Source organism: Chiloscyllium plagiosum, unplaced genomic scaffold (assembly GCF_037043375.1).
Source record: "Chiloscyllium plagiosum isolate Xiang-an unplaced genomic scaffold, Cpla_swu_hap1 HiC_scaffold_22, whole genome shotgun sequence".
In the NCBI taxonomy this organism is placed as follows: domain Eukaryota; kingdom Metazoa; phylum Chordata; class Chondrichthyes; order Orectolobiformes; family Hemiscylliidae; genus Chiloscyllium; species Chiloscyllium plagiosum.
Window position 1 is genome coordinate 50,623,762 of NW_028270160.1, and position 22,225 is coordinate 50,645,986.

At 40.4% G+C, this 22,225-nt stretch overlaps 1 protein-coding gene across 5 annotated transcripts in view; it reads left to right on the forward strand.

The window, feature by feature from the left end:
* sgms1b (sphingomyelin synthase 1b) overlaps positions 1–22,225 on the forward strand; it is a 113,715-nt gene that overhangs the window by 48,608 nt on the left and 42,882 nt on the right. For 2 of the 5 annotated variants that reach the window (XM_087999048.1, XM_087999049.1), the window contains exon 3: positions 14,043–14,109. The exons of 2 other annotated variants lie outside the window; for them this stretch is intronic. The gene's annotated coding sequence lies outside the window, so the exon portion shown is untranslated. Of the gene's footprint in view, positions 1–3,569; positions 3,650–14,042; positions 14,110–22,225 lie in introns of those variants that run through there. One more of the 5 variants, XM_087999050.1, reaches the window with a different exon arrangement.

The following is a 22,225-nucleotide window of genomic DNA, read 5'->3' on the forward strand; positions in this document are numbered from 1 at the left end:
TATCCTGTCCAATTTTGCGATCAGAACAAACCATAGAGCATTGTACTGATGTATTTGCTTCTGTAAATAGTTTAAATCCCTTAAGAATGCAATTATATCTTTCTAGAGAGGACGTACCCTGCTAAATTTGAGATATCTGACTTGCTTATTTCTTTAAAGAATCTTTAAAATATGTCATGTGTTTCTCATGGGAAGCAATGGATGGCATGCGGATTTTTTAAAAAAGAAGCTTACTTAGAATGATAGGCTGTATTGTTGACCCGTATCCTCCTCAGACGAAGCAAAACGCTCGAGATGCAGTATAGTTTTACCTCCATCTTTATTCTGGGCCCGGGGGGGAGAGAGAACGATCATCCATGTGCGCATGGATATGAGTTTTTGGTCTTCTCTTGAACAACAGTTTCTTGATGAACCTATATAGTCATTTTACAGGGAGGAGCATCCAGATAAGGCAACATATATATTAATTGGGTGACCGTTACAATCAGCGAGTGTCAGTAGTAGAGATTAAGCCTTTTACTGTTATACAAAGAACGTTCTTAACCTTGTTAACTGGATTCATATAATGGATACTTTTCCCCTTGTTAACTGACCTTGCATACTGAACAGTATTGTAAAATGGCTCTACATAATGATTGCTTTTCCACCTTGTTAACCCATTACCCTTGCCTCCAGTACCTCATTGTTAACTGTACGTTCTTATCTGTTCTGAGTCATGCTCAACTGAATCTCTTGTTTCACAAAACTCAGAACTTAACTCTTTCCCTACTTGCTTGTACCCTACACGTGTTCTCAGAATGAGGCTTTTTAAAGGCATGTTGGAACATGACCTAGAAAGGCTGAATGTTCTTTCATTAAGGTAAAATTGCTGGGAAAAATGGCAATCATGGGTCAGTTAATACCAGGCAAGCTTAAGGACCCAGAGTTAAAGGAGTGCAGGTTATCTTAGAGTTGTGAAGGATTGTGAAGCTGAAGGAGATTACAAAAACAAAGAGCAAAACCATGGATGAATTTGACCCAATGCTAGTGTAGATCATTTGAGTCAAGGGGTGATCTGTGAGCATGACATAGTGCAGTTTAAGACACAGTTCAACAGCAAGATTTTGAATAAACTCAGGCTTGCAGAGGTCAGATTAGAATAGAGGCTGGCCATTGAATGTTAGAATAGTCAAATCTGTGTTAATTCAATCCAGGAATTCTGGCCTAAATAACACAAGGGGGAACCTTCAGCCGATGGACTGCAGCAATTCAAGAAAGCAGCTCACTCCACCTTGTCAAGGGCCCAGCTGGTGATATCCACATCTCGTGAATGAAAAAATACTCTAAAGATTTCATGTTGAAATTCTTTAAGATCACTATTTTAATCACTGAATAGATCATCCCTTTAGTCTGGTGTATGTGTTATGGACCTTACCAAACCCCCTCAAAGTACACTAAGAAGGTAGCCTAAACTCTTTTTTTCTGATTTAAAGATAACTTTAAGGTGTTGTATTCTAGCTGCAATTCCATTGATCAAACTTCCAGTCTTGAAGCAAAGCACACTTTATTCATGCACTATCATTAAAAGAAATCAAAAGAAAGAATTGGAATAACTTAACTCTGTTGTAAAACTTAAGTTTTTTTTAACTCCTAAGCAATAACTCTTCCAATACATTAACAGCCCATAAACACACCCTTGGCAAAGGCAAATTCAATAAAATAGATTGTGTCTAGTAGCAGGAAGACAACCCTGTGTTTTTAGTTCTCACAGAGAGAAAAAAACAGCATCCACATCCAGTTTCAGGACCCCAGCAGCAGCAACTGCTAATGAAAGCTAAAGCCAAACATCCTGGTTTTGTGGGAGCTTGACCCTACCCATTCAGGCTGCTTGTATTTTTCCAAATTTAAAAAAAATTGCCTAAGGTGTCTCAAGCTGCTTGCTTTAATGGCTTTGAAGTAGACTGTTTGGTACCTCTGTATCATTTCTTCTTAAAAGAAAACAAAGACAAAATGCACTTGTTAAAGCCATATTATCATCACATTAATTGACTCATTCACAGGTTGTGGGTGTTACTCAGCATTTATTGCCCATTCCTTGCTGCATTTGAGAAGGTGGTTAGCTGTCTTGAACTGCTGAATCTGCTTGCATGTTTGGTAAACTAATGAAAGCAAGGCGTAAAGTTCAACAGTTGGTACGTTTTGGACGCAAATATACATTCTGACCTGAATAGTCACAGTTAATTAGAGGAAATGTGCTGACCAATATAGCTCAGAAGTAATCAATGGCACAGGATTCAGGAGTAAACTGAGACAAATTTGTGTTTTGTAATATATTTCAGATGATATGCAGCTGAAGTTTTGTTTTTCTCCGAACTGAAACCCTTTATTCAAACCATCTCAACTTCGGCAGTGGTTTTTGTAATTTTTGAGTTTAAAAGACTGAAGTAAAATCCTAATTTTACTCATGGTTATGAGTAGAATATCTTGGCAGCAGCAAATGCTGTTTGAGATATTTGAGTGCAAGTTCACTATTTTACCTGTTCCCTTATTCTAGGGTGGAAAGAAAAGTCAAATTCAGCAGTGAAAATCCTTTTCCTCATTGTGTGGAACTGCATTTGTTACAGGGATTTTGTTTTATATCTCGATGTGTAAAGATCTCATTTTTCCTCAGGAATTGATTTCATTTAAAAAAAGTTTTCACTCTGGGAGATCTTTTGCTAACATCATTCCAGAAACTTTTCAGTGGTACTGAGGATGTGTTTTCTATGCTAGGCCAAACACTTGGGTAGCCTGTGACTCACCAAGCAATATTTAGTTCTTTCACTACAAAAGTGTCAATCTGGAGTAATTTTCTTTTAATTTAGTCCAGTTTTGTCTTTTGTTTTTAAATATTTGTCTCCTACATTCTTCTTAGTTGCTTTTTGTATATTTAGTTCATTTCCACAAACATGACTGTTAACAACTTTTATGCTTTGATGAAAGGAAATATTTGGTTTCCTTAGTTTATTGCAGTGTAGAAACCTCTGTGGACCAAATAGCGCATACTAGAGTGGGAAAGAATGGGCGTGTTGCCTCTGTCAATTGCATGAATGTTTTCTTCCATGTTGTAGAGGTGTGCAAGATACAATTTCTTATCACCAGTGTGCCTTTTCAAAAGTAGCTGCAATATGCATTTCACTACTATTTGATTTTGTGGCAGTCACAACTTTAATGTCATAGTGTCTTGTAATCAGATTTTGGTTTGTGTTTAGAGGTGTTTGGTGCAGAATATGTCTAATCTACTGCAGAAAATTTACTGTCTTATTAAAGAGCTGACCTTCCAGTCAGGATTCAAAAGTCATTTGAAAGAAATTCAGGCAGAATGTAAAGGAGGAAAAACTTTCCAAACCAAATGTGACAGTTCTCCACATCAAAGGGCTGTATGCCATCATGTTGTCTGAGCAGAAATTGATTATTTTTTAAATGTTCCAGTGAGTTGCTATTTACCCATTATTTGTTAGCTTATGATTAACTTGTGTTTGTTGCTGCTCATGATTTGTACATGTGTAAGCATCCAAGCTTCTGAACCTTGCCATTTTAAAAATTAAAAAAAAACCTCTCCCTTCTGATTGTGATCTGCTGAGAATTGATTTACTTGGATTGTTTTTGGAGCTCTCAAGTCTAAAACCTGGTATGATCTCTGTCGGTCCGGCAATTCTTTTCATACTTTCTAGATAATTTCTGAAATGTATTGATAGTTTTTAAAAAGTGCTCTGCACAGTGTATGAAATGACGCCAGTGCTTATTTGCTTGTGAAGTACTTTGGAATATCCTGAAATTGTGAATGTTGTTCCATAACTGAAAGTTGTGTTTTCTGATATTGCAGTTTTTTCCCCTACACTGATTATGCATTTTACTAGCTAGATATTGTACATACCATGCAACTTCAATTAGTAAAAAAAATTGTTGTTTAGTTCCAGTGTGTTACATTTCTTCATGTTAAATATAATTTAGAATTTCCTTCTAGTTGATCCTTTCTCACTTACTTTCTTAACTGGGAAATGGGACAGCTTGGACAATCTTTTCTATTGAATGCTTCGGTCTTTCTACTTTAGATACTTTTTTTAAGATCACTCTAAATTATTGTGCAGGGTAGACTTTGATATATAGCTGGATGACATCAAATTTGTGTTTAAGTTAATGAGTATTCTTTGTTTTGTATTGACAAGACAATTGTAACAGTTTTCAAAGAATCTAAGTGAAAACTAAAAAAGATTAGATAGGAAAAGCTTTAAAATGTAAGTCAATTTATGATTCGATTAATTCTTCTCAAAAGCAGTTCATTTTGATGTTGGGTGACGGAAAATGCTTTTACCTACACAACTACTTGGAGCCTGGGGCTTAGCTTGAAAATTTCATTTGACTGCAAGTGGTACTGGACTGTGTGCATCTGAAACAGATCACGGCCAGAGTTTCACGTTGCCTGTGAGCTGTCGTATCTCAGAGAAAAAAAACATTTATTATGAGACAATTAGTTTGCAAAGGACTCCCACACTCAAATGCCTTCTGAGAGATTGTGCGTGGAACAGGTGCTTCATTTCTGTTCTTGTGCAAGTACAGCATTCTGACTATTTTTAAATGTGAGAAATTGCAAAGGTGTGTGGCAGAGCAACAAAAATAAAGTGGCTTTCAACTTTTAAATAATTTAAATCAATAAAAATTCTGATACCACTTTTCTTTGGAATTTATTTAAACCTAATACATCTGAACTCCTAATCTACCGCTGAGCAATGCTGTGGGAATTCTAATTATATTTAATGTTTTATGTGGAATTCAAAAAATTCCAAGCACTCTTATTCTATATTATAAATATTTTACATGAATTTAATCAAAATGCAAAAATCAAACAGTGCACGTTGATACTTTCACATTAGAGATGTTGAAAATCAAATCAGAAAAATGTAATCTCATACTTTATGAAAATGGAATGTGCTACAAATGTCATATAGTTCTCGATACACCTGTTTAAAAGTTTTAGAACTTGAAGGGAGGAGAACGGGTAAGCTCAAGTGGTTCAGATGATGATCCAACAAGTTGGACCAGAAGGTCTGTTTCCTGGGAGGGTTCATAGGGGCTTACTCTATGACTGAATAAGTTTGAGTTAAAGACTAAAGTGGAAAAGTTTTTACAGTAACAAGTAATTTTGGAATTGGTTTTGGCAATGAGGATGAATAACCTTTTGTGCATGTTATTTGAACTAATATTTTAGCAGGAGAAGCGAACAAGAGAAAGCAGTGATGAAGGTGGAGAATCTTGAATTTTTGTAGATTGCAGGAATAAGTGGATGTCAATTCACAGGCATATACAAGGGCAATGTCTCAACTATTAATTTTGGTAATACAGAGAAATGGGAAGGGATGAAGATTATAAGAACAATCCTCCTCTGTTCATTTCAGCTTTGTCTGTCTTGGGTAAGCCTGTCCATTTAGAACAGTGGAACCATAGAAATGATATAGCCCATCTTTGTCCATGTAGACCTGAAGAGACACAGATGCCCTTTCTAATCCCATGTTCCTGCACATGGCCCAATGCCCTCTGGTTTACAGCCCTTTAAGGTGCAGGTCCAGCTACTTTTAAAAAGAGTTTAGTGTTTCTGCCTTCACCACTAGCGCAGCAAATTCCAGACACCGACAACCATCTGCATTTTTTTTTAAAAAAAGCGTGTTTCTTCACGTCCCCTCTAATCTTTCTGCCACTTAGCTTGCATCTATAACCTCTGCTTTTGAACTCTTCGCCAAGGAAAGAGGTTCCTCATGTCTACTCTATCTCTAACCTTCTCAGTTTTGTAAACCTCAATCAAGACCCCCCTCAGCTTTCTCTGTTCCAAAGGAAACAACCCCAACCTGTCCAATCTCGCCTCATAGCTGCAGTTCTCCAGCTCTGGCAGCATTCTAGTAAATCTTTTCTGCAATCTCTCCAGAGCAATTATATTCTTCCTATAATGTGGCGACCAGAAATGTACACAATACTCCAGCTGTGGTCTTACCAGTGTCTTAGACAGTTTCATCATTATATCCCTACTTTTGTATTTCCCACCTCTGCCAATGAAGGAAACATTCTTTATAACTTTATCTCCATGTATTGCCACCTTTAGGGACCTGTGCATTTGCCTGCCAAGGTATCTTACATCATGTACTTCTGTCTGCATATTACCACTTATTGTGTATTCCCTTTTACTGTGTGACCTCCAGCAACACTTTAGTTCACACATGTTCGGATTGAGCTGGATCTGCCCATTCCTCCAACCCATGTATATCATTTTGGAGCTTACAGCTATCCTTTAGGCTATTTACTATACAACCAATATTTGTATAATCTGCAAATTTCCCATTTGTTCCCCTCTGACGTTCAGGTTCAAATCATTAATGTATAAAACCGAATGGACCCCAACACTGAGCCCTGTGGGATACCACTTGAAATAGCTTTTGATTCACAAGGGCAGTCATCACTTGTTACTAAACCAACTTTGGGATTTACTTTGACACATTTATCCTGTGTCCCATGAGCTTTTACTTTTTTTGACTAGTCTGCCACAAGGACTTGTCAAGTACCTTACTAAAATCCATGTAGATAAAATCCACTGCACTACCCTCATTGATCCTCTTTGTCACTTGTTAAAAGACTTGAATCAAATTTGTCAGGCATGGCCTTCCCTTAATGAAGCCATACTGACCATTCCATGCCTTTCTAAGTGACAGTTTACTTGATCTCTCAGGATTGATTCTAATAATTTGCCTGCCACTGACTTAAGACTAACTGGCTTATAATTTTTTGGCATTTCCTTTGTACCCTCTTTTAAACAACAGAACCACATTTACCTTCCTCTAGTCCTCTGGCACCTCACCTGCTATTTCCTCCCTGATCACCTTTGGCATGCTAGGGAACAGTCCATCTGGTCCTGGTGACTTATCCACATTTAAGGATTCCAACTTCTCTACCACTTTCCCTCCCATTACAAGTATTTTGTTAAATATTTTGCACACCTTTCACATTCAGATTTCCTCTTGGGTTACTATAGCCATATCATGCTTTGTTTTTGTGAATGCAGAGACAAAACACTCATTTAAAATTCATCCCATATCCTGTGCTTCTACTCACACTTTCCCTTCTTCATCTCTGATGGCTCCCACTTTTTCCTTAACTGTCCTTTTTGCTCTTTATATGCTGATAAAACATTTTTGGGTTTTCCTTCATGTTGCTTGCTCGTACTTTTTTCCATGCCATGTCTTGTGAGTACCCGACTTCAATTTTTTTTACGTGATCCTTTTATATTCTGGGCTATCTGCATTGTTGAGTTTCTTTTGTGGCTATCATAAGCTTACATTTTTTTTGTTTAATCTTCCGCTGTATATTTCTAGACAAGCATGGGAACCTAGATTTGGCAGTACCATTTATATTTTTGGAGGGGAAATGTCTGCTTTGTGCCCTTTTTTTAAAAAACTCACTTTTTAGTGTCTCCCACTGATTTATTAAGGATTTATCCTTTAGCTGTCCAATGCAATCAACCTCAGCAAACTAAACTGTAATTTCCTGAGAGTTATCTCATATTGAATATGATGGGTAGAAAGTGAGGTCTGCAGATGCTGGAGATCAGAGCTGGAAATGTGTTGCTGGAAAAGCGCAGCAGGTCAGGCAGCATCCAGGGAACAGGAGAATCGACGTTTCGGGCATAAGCCCTTCTTCAGGAATGAGGAAAGCTTGTCCAGCAGGCTAAGATAAAAGGTAGGGAGGAGGGACTTGGGGGAGGGGTGTCGGAAATGTGATAGGTGGAAAGAGGTCAAGGTGAGGGTGATAGGTCAGACTGGGGTGGGGGCGGAGAGGTCGGGAAGAAGATTGCAGGTTAGGAAGGCGGTGCTGAATTCGATGGATTTGACTGAGACAGGGTGGGGGGAGGGGAAATGAGGAAACTGGTGAAATCCGAGTTCATCCCTTGTGGTTGGAGGGTTCCTAGGCGGAAGATGAGGCGTTCTTCCTCCAACCGTCGTTTTGTTGTGGTCTGACGATGGAGGAGTCCAAAGACCTGCATATCCTTGGTGGAGTGGGAGGGGGAATTGAAATGTTGAGCTACAGGGTGGTTGGGTTGGTTGGTCCGGGTGTCCCAGAGGTGTTCTCTGAAACGCTCCGCAAGTAGGCGGCCTGTCTCCCCAATATAGAGGAGGCCACATCGGGTGCAGAGGATGCAATAGATGGTGTGTGTGGAGGTGCAGGTGAATCTGTGGCGGATATGGAAGTTTCCTTTGGGGCCTTGGAGGGAGGTGAGGGGGGAGGTGTGGGCGCAAGTCTTGCACCTCCTGCGGTTGCAGGGGAAGGTGCCGGGAGTGGAGGTTGGGTTGGTGGGGGGTGTGGATCTGACGAGGGAGTCACAGAGGGAGTGGTCTTTACAGAATGCTGATAGGGGAAGGGAGGGAAATATATCCTTGGTGGTGGGGTCCGTTTGGAGGTAGCGGAAATGACGGCGGATGATGCGCTGTACATGGAGATTGGTGGGGTGGTAGGTGAGGACCAGTGGGGTTCTGTCCTGGTGGCGGTTGGAGGGGCGGGGCTCAAGGGCGGAGGAGCGGGAAGTGGAAGAGATGCGGTGGAGGGCATCGTCGACCACGTCGGGGGGGAAATTGCGGTCCTTGAAGAAGGAGGCCATCTGGGTTGTGCGTTTTTGGAACTGGTCCTCCTAGGAGCAGATGCGGCGGAGTCGAAGGAATTGGGAGAATGGGATGGCGTTTTTACAGGGGGCAGGATGGGAGGAGGTGTAGTCCAGGTAGCTGTGGGAGTCGGTCGGTTTGTAGATGTCCGTGTTGATTCGGTCGCCTGTCCAGGTGAATTTGAGGTCGGGGTGGACTGTATCGGCACCGCCTCGTGCTCCCACGAGGAGGTTGAACAGTTCATCCATTTCACCAACACCTTCCACCCCGACCTCAAATTCACCTGGACAGTCTCAGATTCCTCCCTCCCCTTCCTCGACCTTTCTATTTCTATCTCAGGCGACACCAGGTTATAGTCCCAACTGGTTTATTTGGAAGCACTAGCTTTCAAAGCAGTGCTCCTTCATGTGGTTGTGGAGAATAGAATTGGAAGACACAGAATTTATAGCAAAAGTTTACGGTGTGATGTAACTGAAATTATTTATTGAAAAAGACCTGGATTATTTAAGTCTCTCATCCTTGAGAATGACCATGTTGGTTTCAGTTCTTTCATACATAAATCGCAGAACTTTTTTTAAAAAAAAAAGTTGCATTCTCAAGTGAACTTTAACAATTGGTGTCATGTCAGCCCAGATAATGTAGTGAAGGTGTGAGCTTCCCTATGAGGCTGTGCCTCGATGGTCAGACTTATTCTAATTTAAAACACAGATTTGCAGATTGTTACATGGGGTCATGCAGTTTTTGAGCAAAGTAAAATGTAATTCTGCAAGTAAAAATTCACCACACCAACTTGTGGGTGGGGGTGGGGTGGTGGTAGCGGGTTGTGTCTGTGAGAGAGTGACTGCATTAGAGTCTAAAGGGGTTTCAATCTGTCAGAGGGTGTATGTGGGAGTATGTGTGAGCATATGAAAGGGTCTGCGTGTGTGTGTGTGTGTGTGTGTGTGTGTGTGTATGTGTATAGTGCAATGGAGTCACGTGCTGTGACATGAACCCAGTGTCCCGGTTGATGGCCTCAACTGGGACCTTGGGTTCATGTCAAACTATAGGTGACCCCCATTGCACTATACACACGCACATAGACACTCGTGTGGACGCACGCACACACACACCCTCTCATATGCTCACTTATACACCCTCTCACAGATTTATACCCCATTACACTCATACACTCGCACTCTCTCACACACTCATAAACTCCCCCCCTTCCCCCCCCCCCCCCACTCCCCAAACACATCCACAAACACGCAAGCTGGTGTGGTGAATTTTTACTTGCAGAATTACATTTTACTTTGCTCAAAAACTGCATGAATCCATGTAACAGTCTGCAAATCTGTGTTTTAAATTAGAATAAGTCTGACCATCGAGCACACCCTCATAGGGAAGCTCACCCCTTCAGTGTGTTATCTGGGCTGACATGACACCAATTGAGAATGTAGCTTATTTTTTAAAAAGTTCTGCGATTTATGTATGAAAGAACTGAAACCAACATGGTCATTCTAAAGGATGAGAGACTTAATAAACGATACAGGTCTTTTTCAATATATAATTTCAGTTACATCACATGGTAAATTTTTGCTATAAATTCTGTCTCTTCCAATCTTACTCTCCACAAACACCTGATGAAGGAGCACTGCTTTGAAAGCTAGTGCTTCCAAATAAACCTGTTGGACTATAACCTGGTGTTGTGTGATTTCAAACGTTATCCTCATTTGGAGTTAGACTCTTTTGTAGATGATTGGACCAAGATTGTACTGAGGTTGGGAGCTCTGATGATCAGTAATCATGTTACTGCTGAGCAAATGCATTTGACAAGGTTCTCCATGGGAGACTGATTAGCAAGGTTAGATCTCATGGAATGCAGGGAGAACTAGCCATTTGGATATAGAACTGACTCAAAGGTAGAAGACAGGATGGTGGTGAAGGATTGTTTTTCAGACTGGAGGCCTATGACCACTGGAGTGCCACAAGGATCGGTGCTGGGTCCACTACTTTTTGTCATTTACATAAGTGATTCGATTTGAGCATAAGAGGCATAGTTAATAAGTTTGCAGATGACCCCAAAATTGGAGGTGTAGTGGACAGCGAAGAAGGTTACCTCAGATTACAACGGAATCTTGACCAGATGGGCCAATGGGCTGAGATGCGGCAGATGGAATTTAGATCAATGTGAGATGCTGCATTTTGGGAAAGCAAATCTTAGCAGGGCTTGTACACTTAATGGTAAGGTCCTAGGGAGTGTTGCTGAACAAAAAGACCTTGGAGTACAGGTTCATAGCTCCTTGAAAGTGGAGTCGCAGGTAGATAGGATAGTGAAGAAGGCATTTGGTATGCTTTCCTTTATTGGTCAGAGTACTGAGTACAGGAGTTGGGATGTCATGTTGCAGCTGTACAGGACATTGGTTAGACCACTGTTGTAATATTGCGTGCAGTTGTGGTTTCCTTCCTATTGGAAGGATGTTGTGAAACTTGAAAGGGTTCAAAAAACATCTATAAGAATGTTGCCAGGGTTGGAGGATTTGAGCTATAGGGAGAGATTGAATAGGCTGGCGCTGTTTTTCCTGGAGCATCGGAGGCTGAGGGGTGACCTTATAGAGGTTTACAAAATCATGAGAGGCATGGATAAGATAAATAGACAAAGTCTTTTCCCTGGGGTGGGGGAGTCCAGAACTAGAGGGCATAGGTTTAGGGTGAGAGGGGAAAAATATAAAAGAGACCTAAGGGCAACTTTTTCATGCAGAGGGTGGTATGTGTATGGAGTGAGCTGCCAGAGGAAGTGGTGGAGGCTAATACAATTGCAACATTTAAAAGCCATCTTGATGGGTATATGAACAAGAAGGGTTTGGAGGGATATGGGCCAAGTGCTGGCAAGTGGGACTAGATTGGGTTGGGATATCTGGTTGGCATGGACGAGTTGGATCGAACCTGTACATGTCTATGACTCTAAATGCCACTTACTAGCACTGATGGACCCTTGCATCAGATTGCTGATAATCAAAAGTAGTCTGGGAAACAACTGGCGTTGGATCTACCTTGTTATTATGGACTGCATATTGCTTTTTAGGTAATTTTTCTCATTGATTAGGTGTCAATATTGGAACTGTACTGGGATAGTTCACCTATAGGCATAGCTAATTCTGCAGGACACACCTTCAGTGAATGTAGTCAAAGCCTTAGAGTATCCAGTGTTTTCATCAGTTTCTTAATATTAAGTGGAATAAAATCACTTGGCTTATGATTGGCATTAGTGATGCTGGGGATCTCGAGAGGAAGCTGAGTTTGATCATACACTCAGCACTTCTGGCTGAAGATGGATGCAAATGCTTTCGCACAGATGTGCAGGTCGCTGCACCTTTAAGATGGTATGTTTGTGGAATGCTATTTCTCCTATTCAGTTGTCGACCACCATCCATGAATGGATGTGACAGGACTACATAGTTTGCATCTGATCCATTGATTGTGGGATTGCTTAGCCTCACCTGTCAATCATTGATTCTGTTGTCTGGCGTGTAAGTAGTCCTGAGTTGTGCCTTCACTAGATTGACATCTCATTTTTATGTAAGCCTGTTGCGTCTGAAATGCTGTCCTCATTGAACCAATGTTGGTCCCCTGTCTTGACAGCAATGACAGCATGTGGAAGATACCAAGCTTTGAATTTGCACATTACAATTAAATACAGTTCTGACAATGCACAGATTTGGTTTGCTAGGCATGTTTGAAATTATCCCATTTCTCCAGTGTTACAGAACACCATGGAGGGCGAATTCATTGTGTGTTTGTGTTTATTCAGATTGATCTTTGTCATGAAGGAGTACTGATTCATTAGTTAAGAGGTTGGTGGGGATAAGCTGTTGGTGGTATTCTGTCTCGGTGTTTGAAATGGTAACATGAGACATGGGTCTTAGGGGGTTAAAAGTTGATAACTCCTAGAACAACACAGACTGATGGTTCTGTTGTGACATTCATCCCAAGGGATAATGATGGTTGTGTCTGACACATGTCTGTAACATGTGATTCTGAAAGTGTGATTGTTAAGCTGTTGTTTGACTAATTTGTGCAGCTCTCCCAATTTCGGCACAAGCCTCCAAGTGTAACCTTTAAAGGCATCTGGATGAGTTTGGAGGGATGTGGGCCGGGTGCTGGTAGATGGGACTAGATTGGTTTGGGATATCTGGTTGGCTTGGATGAGTTGGACCGAAGGGTCTGTTTCCGTGCTGTACATCTCTGACTCTAAATGCCACTTGGTAACACTGGACCCTTGTGATTCTGAAAGTGAGACTGTTAGGCTGTTGTTTGACTAATCTGTGCAGCTCTCCCAATTTTGGCACAAGCCTCCAAGTGTTAGTAAGGATGACTTTGCAGGGTTGATAGCTGGATTTACTCATGTTGTCTCTAGTGCGTACATCTATGTTGGGTGGTCCATCAGATTTTATTCCTTTCTTTAGGCTTCGTGGTTCTTTGGATATTTCTGAATGGCTTATGAGGATATTTCAGAGAAATTGAGAGTAAACCATGTGGGTCTGAAGTCATATAGGCGGTACTGGAAATGGGTGGCAGGTTTTGATGCCTAAAGAGAGTCCATTAACAAATCAGATTGTTAACATCGTTTTATGGTCTCCTTTAGACTCCCTTTTCATGCTCAATTTATTCAGTTCAAATTTCCCCATTTTGCCATGATGGCATTTCCAGTTTATGTCTAGACCATTTGTGTGGGTCTCCAAATGACTAGTACAGTGACGTTGCCACTGCGTTATCAACTCTCCGAACTCCTGAACTTTATTTTGTTCCTCTGTAGAGTTGTTTTCGGCACTGGCTGTGTGTTGCCTTGGGAATTTAATGCTCAAATGTAAACTACATTTTGGTGCAAGAATTTGCAGCTATCAATGTCTCAGGATATCCTACAGGACTTCATTGCTATTGAAGTACAGTCACTGAAGTAATGTTTTAAAATATAGCATTCTTTTTTATGCACAGCAAATCTAAACTAAATTCATGTGCTTGATGTACAGGAAGGAAATGTGAAAATGTTTTTCAGTTTAAACTTTGTTTTCTGAATCCCTGGTTATTGCATAAGAGATAACAGGGATGCTGACCTAGACCAGTTTATTATTAACTACCCCTGTTAATAAATAAGCCTTATTGCTAGTATGCAAGAGACATTTTTGTTAATTATAGTGCAGCGTTTAGGTTACAAATGAAGGTAACATTTGTTGAATCAGTACAAAGGAATAGCAGGTAAGGGGAAGTATTTTGTACTGCAGGATACTTAGACTAGTTGACTTTCCCATCCTGTTTAAAACAAAAATGCTGCTATGTGAAATAATGTCTTGGCTTGACACCACATTTTAAATTCTTATACTGAATGATTTGGAAAACTTTGTTTTACAGAGCCATTTTTCCAGAGCCTTAGTCGACCATGGTTTCATTTTAAGCTTGAAAAAGTGGCATCAAGTTGGTAGGTTAATCTAATCTTACCAATTTTCTTTGCTTTTCTTAGTTCAGTGTTTGTTTTCAAGTTTAGTGACTATAAGACTTTTTCCCAGTCAACAGCAGTGAATATTTCATTGGCTAATAATTGTGTTTTTCAATTAATCATTAAACTAATACACCATTGTTATTCAACTTTGTGCATTGTATTAAAATAAGCTTAATATTGTCACATCCTTGAATGAGTTGGCATAATACAGTGGGTATCAACTGTTCCTGTCCAATAAAGTGCATTGTCTGGTCATGGGTTGTTTTGAGTCTTTGTGTCTGACCTTTAGATAAGTTAGCAATGTTGGGCAGATGCTAATTCTATAAGTGAACTAACTTGAATTGGGAGGAAAACTGGCCCATAATAAAATATACTTTTGCCTTCAACTTTGAAGAAATTTTAAAAAGAACTCAATCCAGCACTTGCTATCCTCCAAAGGAACAAACAATTTCATCCATCTGCATCTTCAAATGATCTTAATATTGAACTTCGCATGATCACCATGTTCCACCTAAAATCAGTCAAGTTGCCAACATTCAACAACTCTTCTATTTCACTGGAAATCAAATTGCTTAGTTTATCTTCCCACAGAGAGGGGGAGGGAATGTTGGAGTGTGTTTATTAATTTATTATGTATTAAGGATAATAAGTACTAATTTTTAAAATATATTTTAAGAAAGTCTGTGTTTCATAGTCATAGCATATAGACAGTTGAACATTGCCTATTTAATAAATGTGATTTTTTTTTAAGGAAGACTTGAGAAAAAAGCTTAAGTCATGTGTGGGAAATGGGATCTGTCGTCCCCCATTTATTACCTGGTGGTGATACAGAATGTTGGGGATAGTTGTAAAAGTTGTTTTTCAGGCTGGAAGAAGGTACAGTGTAACACTCCTTAGTGTTCAGTACTCTGACCACTGCTTTTTTTTTCTTTTGAAATTTGAAGATGGCACAAAACTTAAGTGTTATGAGCTTCCAAAAGGATATAGACAAGTTGGAATGGTGGACACACAAAAGATGAAATTTAGCACAGAGAAATGTGAACTGGCCTATAAAGGAGAGACATTATAAATTGAAGGGCAATTGTAAAGCAAGTATAGAACCGGAGAGGTTTGTACATGCACACATTGTTGAAGTTGACAGCTCACATTGAGATAATTAACAAGGTATATGAGAGTGGGAAGATCCTGAGCTTTTAAGAACTGACTTGTAGATTACAATAAAAAGGATTTTATGATGAACCTTTTAAAAATCTGTTTGACCTCAGCTAGAGATTTGTGTCCAATTTTGGCACAGCAATTTAGGAAGGGTGTTAAGTCTTTAGAGAAGGTGTAGAAAAGATTTGTGTGTTTACAGGAGTGGAGGATTTCGTTTGAGCTTGGTGGTTGTGCTTCTCAATGGAAAGAAAATTGGGCAGACGTTTGCAAGAAGTGTTCAAACTCCAGGGATCTAGATAAAATAGACAAAACCAGATCAATTTGATGGGTGATAGGGATGTCAAAAACCAAAGATTTAAGGTGCTTGGAAAAAGACAGCCGGGGGGAGGCAAATAAAACCGTCCGGATAGGATATGGTATGAGGAAAATGGTGAAGGATTCAGTTTTGGCTTTGAGAGTAAATTAGGTTAGCATCTGCAAGTCAAAATTTTTATTGTGCAGTTATAGGCAAAAGGTAGTGGAGCAGAGCTGGTGGACAGAACCATCTTGGACCTAGTGTACTGAGTGTCTCCCTCTGCTGTCTAATTGTTCTGGGATCCTAAGGGGTTTGTTTACCGGAGAGCACTCCGTTTACATTAACCAGTATGATAGGTTTGTGCGCTGTTTGTAGTCAGTTGGACATCTTGAGACTTATTCTTTCCATTTGATGCCAACGTTTTGGCTCCATTTAAATGTATTTAGAATTATTTCTTAAAGCTTTGGCAAGTTTCAGTCTCCTAGAGCATTTTACTGCTCGCTGTGTGATACATCTCCTTGCATGCAGTGAGAGCTTGTTTTTCTCTACTTCCTACTGTTGCCATCCAAGCTGCCACACCTTGCCTACATTCAGTTGTGAAGTATTGGAGTTGCATGTTTAACGGCAGTACTTCTCTATGGTGTGATTTGTTTTAGTATGTTATTGTAACAGTGCAGGGTACTTGAGTTGTGATTTAATATCATAGGTTCAAACAGTTCTTTGAGTGGATTTGTTGCGATAGTGGATGAAATGCTAAGTTGTGTTTTTGCAGCTACAGTATGGGCTTACTGAACAAGATTTTTTCCTTCCTTCATTTCCCTAATAAAACCTGACGCTCATTGTCATTGAAAATATTGTTCGGTGTGAATTGTCATTCTTGGAAATCAATGGAAGCATGTTACCTTTCTTCAGAAAATTACTTTTCATGTAAACTTCACGTAAATTGACTTTTATTTAAAAAGTAAAACCATGCATAGTTTTTTAATATTAGAATGGACTGCCCTTTGGGACATATGTGTGGAATTTGGAATTACATTTAATTCCTTTTGGAAGAAGCCTCTGGCCAGGACTCCAAATTATTTATTTAATTGTAACAGCAATTTTGTATAAAATCTTGTATATAACTTTCAGTTAAATTTTGGCAGAAATTTGACTGCTGTAGACTATTTTGTTGGCAGATCTCTGACAGTGTAGTGTCCAAGCAGCTTTGGCGACTTTAACCGTCCTCCAGGACTGTTGGACAGCCTTTTCTCGTTGCTAACGTTAACTATTTATGTGAAATTCATATGATGCTTTGTGTGGCAGACAGATTCATTAAACTTAATGAGTATATTTTAAAATATTTCTACTTTCTATACTGAATAACTCTTTAAACTAAACTTCTCTTCTCAACCTGATCAAATACAATTTTTTGGTATCATGACTGAAATCCTCTTTCATATCATTACAGGGTGGCTCAGTGGTCAGCACTGCTGCCTCGCAGCGCCAGGGCCCCAGGTTTAATTTAATCTTTGGATGACTGTGCGGAGTTTGCACATTCTCCCCGTGTCTGCATGGGTTTCCTCCAGGTTCTCTGGTTTCCTCCCACAGTTCAAAGATATGCAGGTTGGGTGGACTGGCCATGCTAAATCATCTATAGTGCCCAGGGAAATACACAGTTGCAAGGATAGGGATGTGGGCGTGCATCTGGCTGGGAAGTACTTCAGACAGTCTGTGTGGACTTGATGGGCTGAATGGCCTGCTTCCACACAGTAGGTACTCTATGGCTGTACTGAATTTTGAGAGTCGTGTAGCTCATTAGGTTCGATTATTGAACTTTTGCATTGGCGGGAAAGCAGTTTTCAAGAGTCGTGATGGGAAAAGAACACTGGATCCTGGTTGGAAAGCTAATGTCTGAAGTCAGACAATATGATAGCGGTGGTTTCTCCTGGCCGGGACAGGGTGGTGTATTGTAATGCCACCCTGTCCCGAAGCTGCTTTTAAAATTAACGAGCCTGTTAATTGTATTCACCAACTTTGAGAGAAACTTGGTCAGGCTCATGTTTCCCTAATGCACAAAAGAATAGCCTAATCCAATTTCTGTGTGATGGAAATAAAAATTGAAATTATTGGAAATGTACAGGTCTAGCAACATCTATGAAGAGAGCGAGAAACAGTTGGTATTTCAACATCTTTTGTCAACAATTGCTGACAACGTGGAAGAGTCACCCACGTTGAGAGTTTCCAGCCTTTCCTGTTTTTTAGAAAAATAAGGCATGTGAATGAGGTACATTTTGGAGCACGTCATGGTTAGGGCTTTAACCTCTGCCCCTCAACTAATTGCCACAATTAACAAATATCTGAAATCCTTTAGAAACAAAATACCATGAATGGTGGAAATCTGAAATCAAGACCAGAAGTGCGATAGAAGCTCAGTAGTTTTGGCAGCATCTGTGGAGAGAAACACCAAGTTAATATTGAGAGTCCAAAGACTTCACAGAACTTGAATTAAATCATGTCCACACAGTTGTTGATTGTTTTGCTAATTTGTTCTTAACATCTCACAAAATAGTACATGTTTAGATTAGAGTGGTGCTGGAAAAGCACAGCAGGTCAGGCAGCATCCAAGGAGCAGGAAAATCGACGTTTCGGGCAAAAACCCTTTCTAATCTAAACTCTGGTTTCCAGCATCTGCAGTTCTCACTTTTGCCAAAAATAGTACATGTGCCTGTTTACTTATCATTAGAATCATAGGAATCCCTACAGTGTGAAAAGAGACTGCTTGGCCCATTGAGTCCACATCAACCCTCTGAAGGGCCCAACATCTCCCACTCACCCCACCCCACCATACATCTCCATAACCCCGCATTTATTGTAGTTAATTGACTTAACCTGCTGATCCTGGGACACGGGCAATTTATCCTGGACAGTCCACCTAACCTGCATGTCTTTTGGACTGTGGGAGGAAACCGCAGCACTCTGAGGAAACCCACGCAGATATTGAAAACGTGCAAACTCCACATTCAGTCATTTGAGCCTGGAGTTGAACCTGGATCCCAGGTACTCTGAGACAAGGGCACTAACCACTGAGCCATCATACCACCATTAGAAAAAAACTGACTTATAAATTTGAAATGAGCTGTAGAATTTCAGTTCTCTCTTTAAAAAAGAACAACAGGCTCTGTTAATATCCAGACAAAGAGCAGACCTGATGGGACAATGTTGGCATGTTCAGATATAAATCTACAAAAGACCTATTTTTCACAAATGAGCATCTCAGGAATTGTTAAATTAGATTCCCTACAGTATGGAAACAGGCCCTTCGGCCCAACCAGTCCACACCGATCCTCCAAAGAGTAACCCACCCAAACCCATTCCCTACATTTACCCCTGACTAACGCACCTCATGCTATTGGCAATTTAGCATGGCCAATTCACCTGCCCTGCACATCTTTGGATTGTGGGAGGAAACCAGAGCACCTGGAGGCATCCCACACAGACACTGGGAGAACGTGCAAAATCCACGCAGACAGTCGCCCGAGGCTGGAATCGAACCCGGTTTCCTGGTGCTGTGAGGCAGCCGTGCTAACTACTGAGCCACTATGCCACCCCTGTTGAAATGTGCACCTGTTATGAAATTTGTGAAAGTAATTTTAGGGCCACAAATGGAAGAAAAACCCACATCTGGAATATTGATGTCTTCATTCTTTCCATGTGTGTAACAGCACTCCTCTTAACCTAACTTTAAAGTGTATAATTCCTTTGAAGGGAATAAATGACATTGGTGATAAATCTTATTGGATGATAATTGCTGTAGTAGTGCTTGTAAATGCCCAAATGGATTGACATAAATATGCTCGGGAGACAGTAGCCTCTTGGGAAGCATCTAAGGAAGATAAAAAGATGCGCACAAGTCACTAAACCTTTCAGATCAGGTTGCAGCTCAGCAAGAAAGTGCATGACTTAGCGTAATAACATATGATAGTTAATGTGCAGTAGCAGTGCAGCAAATACAGCAAGAGATATAAGCTATGCTGTATTGACCTGAATGCAATGACCTGCTGGAAGTACACACAATCAGAAGTCACATGATACCAGGTTACAGTTCAACAGGTTTGTTTGAAATCGCAGGTGTTTGGAGCGCTGTTCCTTTGGCAGGTGAATCTGACTACGTTCACCTGATGAAGGAGCAGCGCTCCGAAAGCTTATGATTTCAAATAAACCTGTTGGTCTATAACCTGGTGTTGTGTGACTTCTTACTTTATCCACCCCAGTCCAATACTAGCACCTCCAGATCAGAAGTACACTTACTCCTCATTATTTGCTACCCACGTAATTAGGAATTTATCCCCAGATCCTATCTTTTCTCCCCTCATTAGCTCAGCTGGCCTCATTGTGCAATCCCTCATGGTACATATGAGTGTTAGACAGGAGCAGTATCTGCATTTTTTTTTGCTAGCCAAGGCAAGTCTGTGCCTTTCAATAACTAGGGGCTGTTGCGGCAGTGATGTCACTTCCTCTGGGTGAGAAGTTCTGTGCCATCTGCCATGAAGAAGTGTCATAACATATCCAATTTATTGAGTGTCCACACTGCAAAAAGTATATTTTCTGCAAGGTGCTTTGAGATGTCTTGAGGTTGTAAAAGCTGGAAGATAAAAATAAGCCTTAGTTGAAAGATGCCTGCTATTATGCTTTACCAAATGAGGTACTAGCAACCCAGCTATCTGCTGTTTTGATCTGATTTTACCTCAAAATATTCAACAAGTTAACATTTGAAACCATCACCAAAACCCAGCAGAAGTGCAAAGGCATTTGTATACAATAGCTTGACAATACTTTATAGGAAACTAGGTATTTAGTGGCCAGTGTGGGTCTTCCCTTGGACTAAGAAAACCAGTGATGTAAATCCTGTCACCAGAGAACTGCTGACCAACTAAAAGTTGAGAACTCTTCATTGAAACATTGCTGTTGAGTGGTGAGAGCTGATGGCAATGTACCTATTAGAGACTGGGAGACAATGTACGATTTCGGGCCAAAAATGTGTAAAGGTAGGATGGAGGTTACAGGTTGAAATTGGCAGGGGGAAGGGCAGGAGAGAGGTGAGATGTAGGCCTTCAGTATTCTCCTCACCCTCTTTCCCCCCCCCCCCCCTCCCCCATAACCATGTATCCCTTAATCAAACATAGCCCTTTTTACATGAAGGAAACTCCCTCTTTGTTCCCCAACCCCACCCCTTATAAACTGGAAACTTGCACCATCTAGTGACGGAAGCTCTGAGCCACATCTGCCCGAGGTAGGGTACAGAAATTTGGTGCAGGTTAAGAATACCAGCCAGAATAGGTGCTAACGACAGAGACGTTAAAGCTGAGAGCAGAGATTGGCATTTGTAACTGGGGCAAAAATTTGAGGGAGGTTGCAGAGGAACTGAAGGCAGGGGCAGGAACTGGAGGAAGGCCAGAGTGACTAAGTGTAGGGGAAGAAGCAAAGGTGTTGAGGACTGACAGATGCAGGCTGCACAGGAAATCTGTAGCGAGCAGTGTTAAATTGAAACTCTCCACGTGCATGTTTGTCACTATTGTATTAAATGATGATAAAATGGAACTAAGTTATGAGTCATTTTTAAATATACCAAATTGCTGGAAATGTGATCATTTTGAAACATAATTTAATGTATGGACCCAGAACAAAAGTAATAACTTAATGCAACACACCCAGTTTTAGTTAGCCAGTTACATTTCCTACTTTTTGAATACTGTTTAATTTTCACTTCTGTCTTTTGAGTGGAAATGATTCTAATCTGCATTAGTCACAGCAGTGATTCAGCGGTGCTTCATTTCCTCTGACAGAATTTGCTAACATGCAGAAGGTGATTTGGAAATGGAAAGATTCATTACCGTCACTTAGAAATTTTTTATTTTATTGTTTTGATCATTGTTTAAAATGCCTTTTAACTTAATTGCGTTGTTTCAAGGACCTTAATTCTACCAAAACAGATTGAACTTTGAACTTTGGTTTAAGCTTTACTTTGTTTAAAACAGCCGGGTGGTTGCAACTTGCATTTTTACACATTTTTAATGTGGTATAGACATTTCGAGGCACTTCAGTAGTGAGAATGAGTGGTGTCTGTAGGTGGGAGAAATGATGGGGAGGAGACTAAAAGTTTGATGTTTGAATGAGCTTTGAGGGTGGTTTTTGAAATGGCATCAGGAATGTCCGTGCTGGCTACAAGACTCTACAAAGTGAGAGAGACAGTTTACTTCGAGAGATAAAGTTTGATGTAAGAACTGTTTGAATGGCCTTTGTGGGTCTTAATGGCTGCACTCTTCTGGTAATTCATCATCTAACCACAGTTACAAGTACACATGGCTCATGTCCAGCTTTATGTGAGGGACAGCCCCCTTGCCAACTTTGAGTATAAATCCTCTGTGAAGGATTAGATATTTATCCAACTGTGAAAAGTGGTTTACCGTTTGTTTCAAGTTCCCACAAAGAGGAACTGACCCAGAGGGTTTCAAGATTGATATGACCAGTGCTATTTATTCTGCAAACTGGACTGGTTTGATGATCCCTTTGCTTTCCAGCTTTCTGATTTCTGCCTCTATTTTCACCCATAAGGCAATTTGCACAGGGCAGACCTTGCAGAATCATGGAATTATTTGCTGGTCA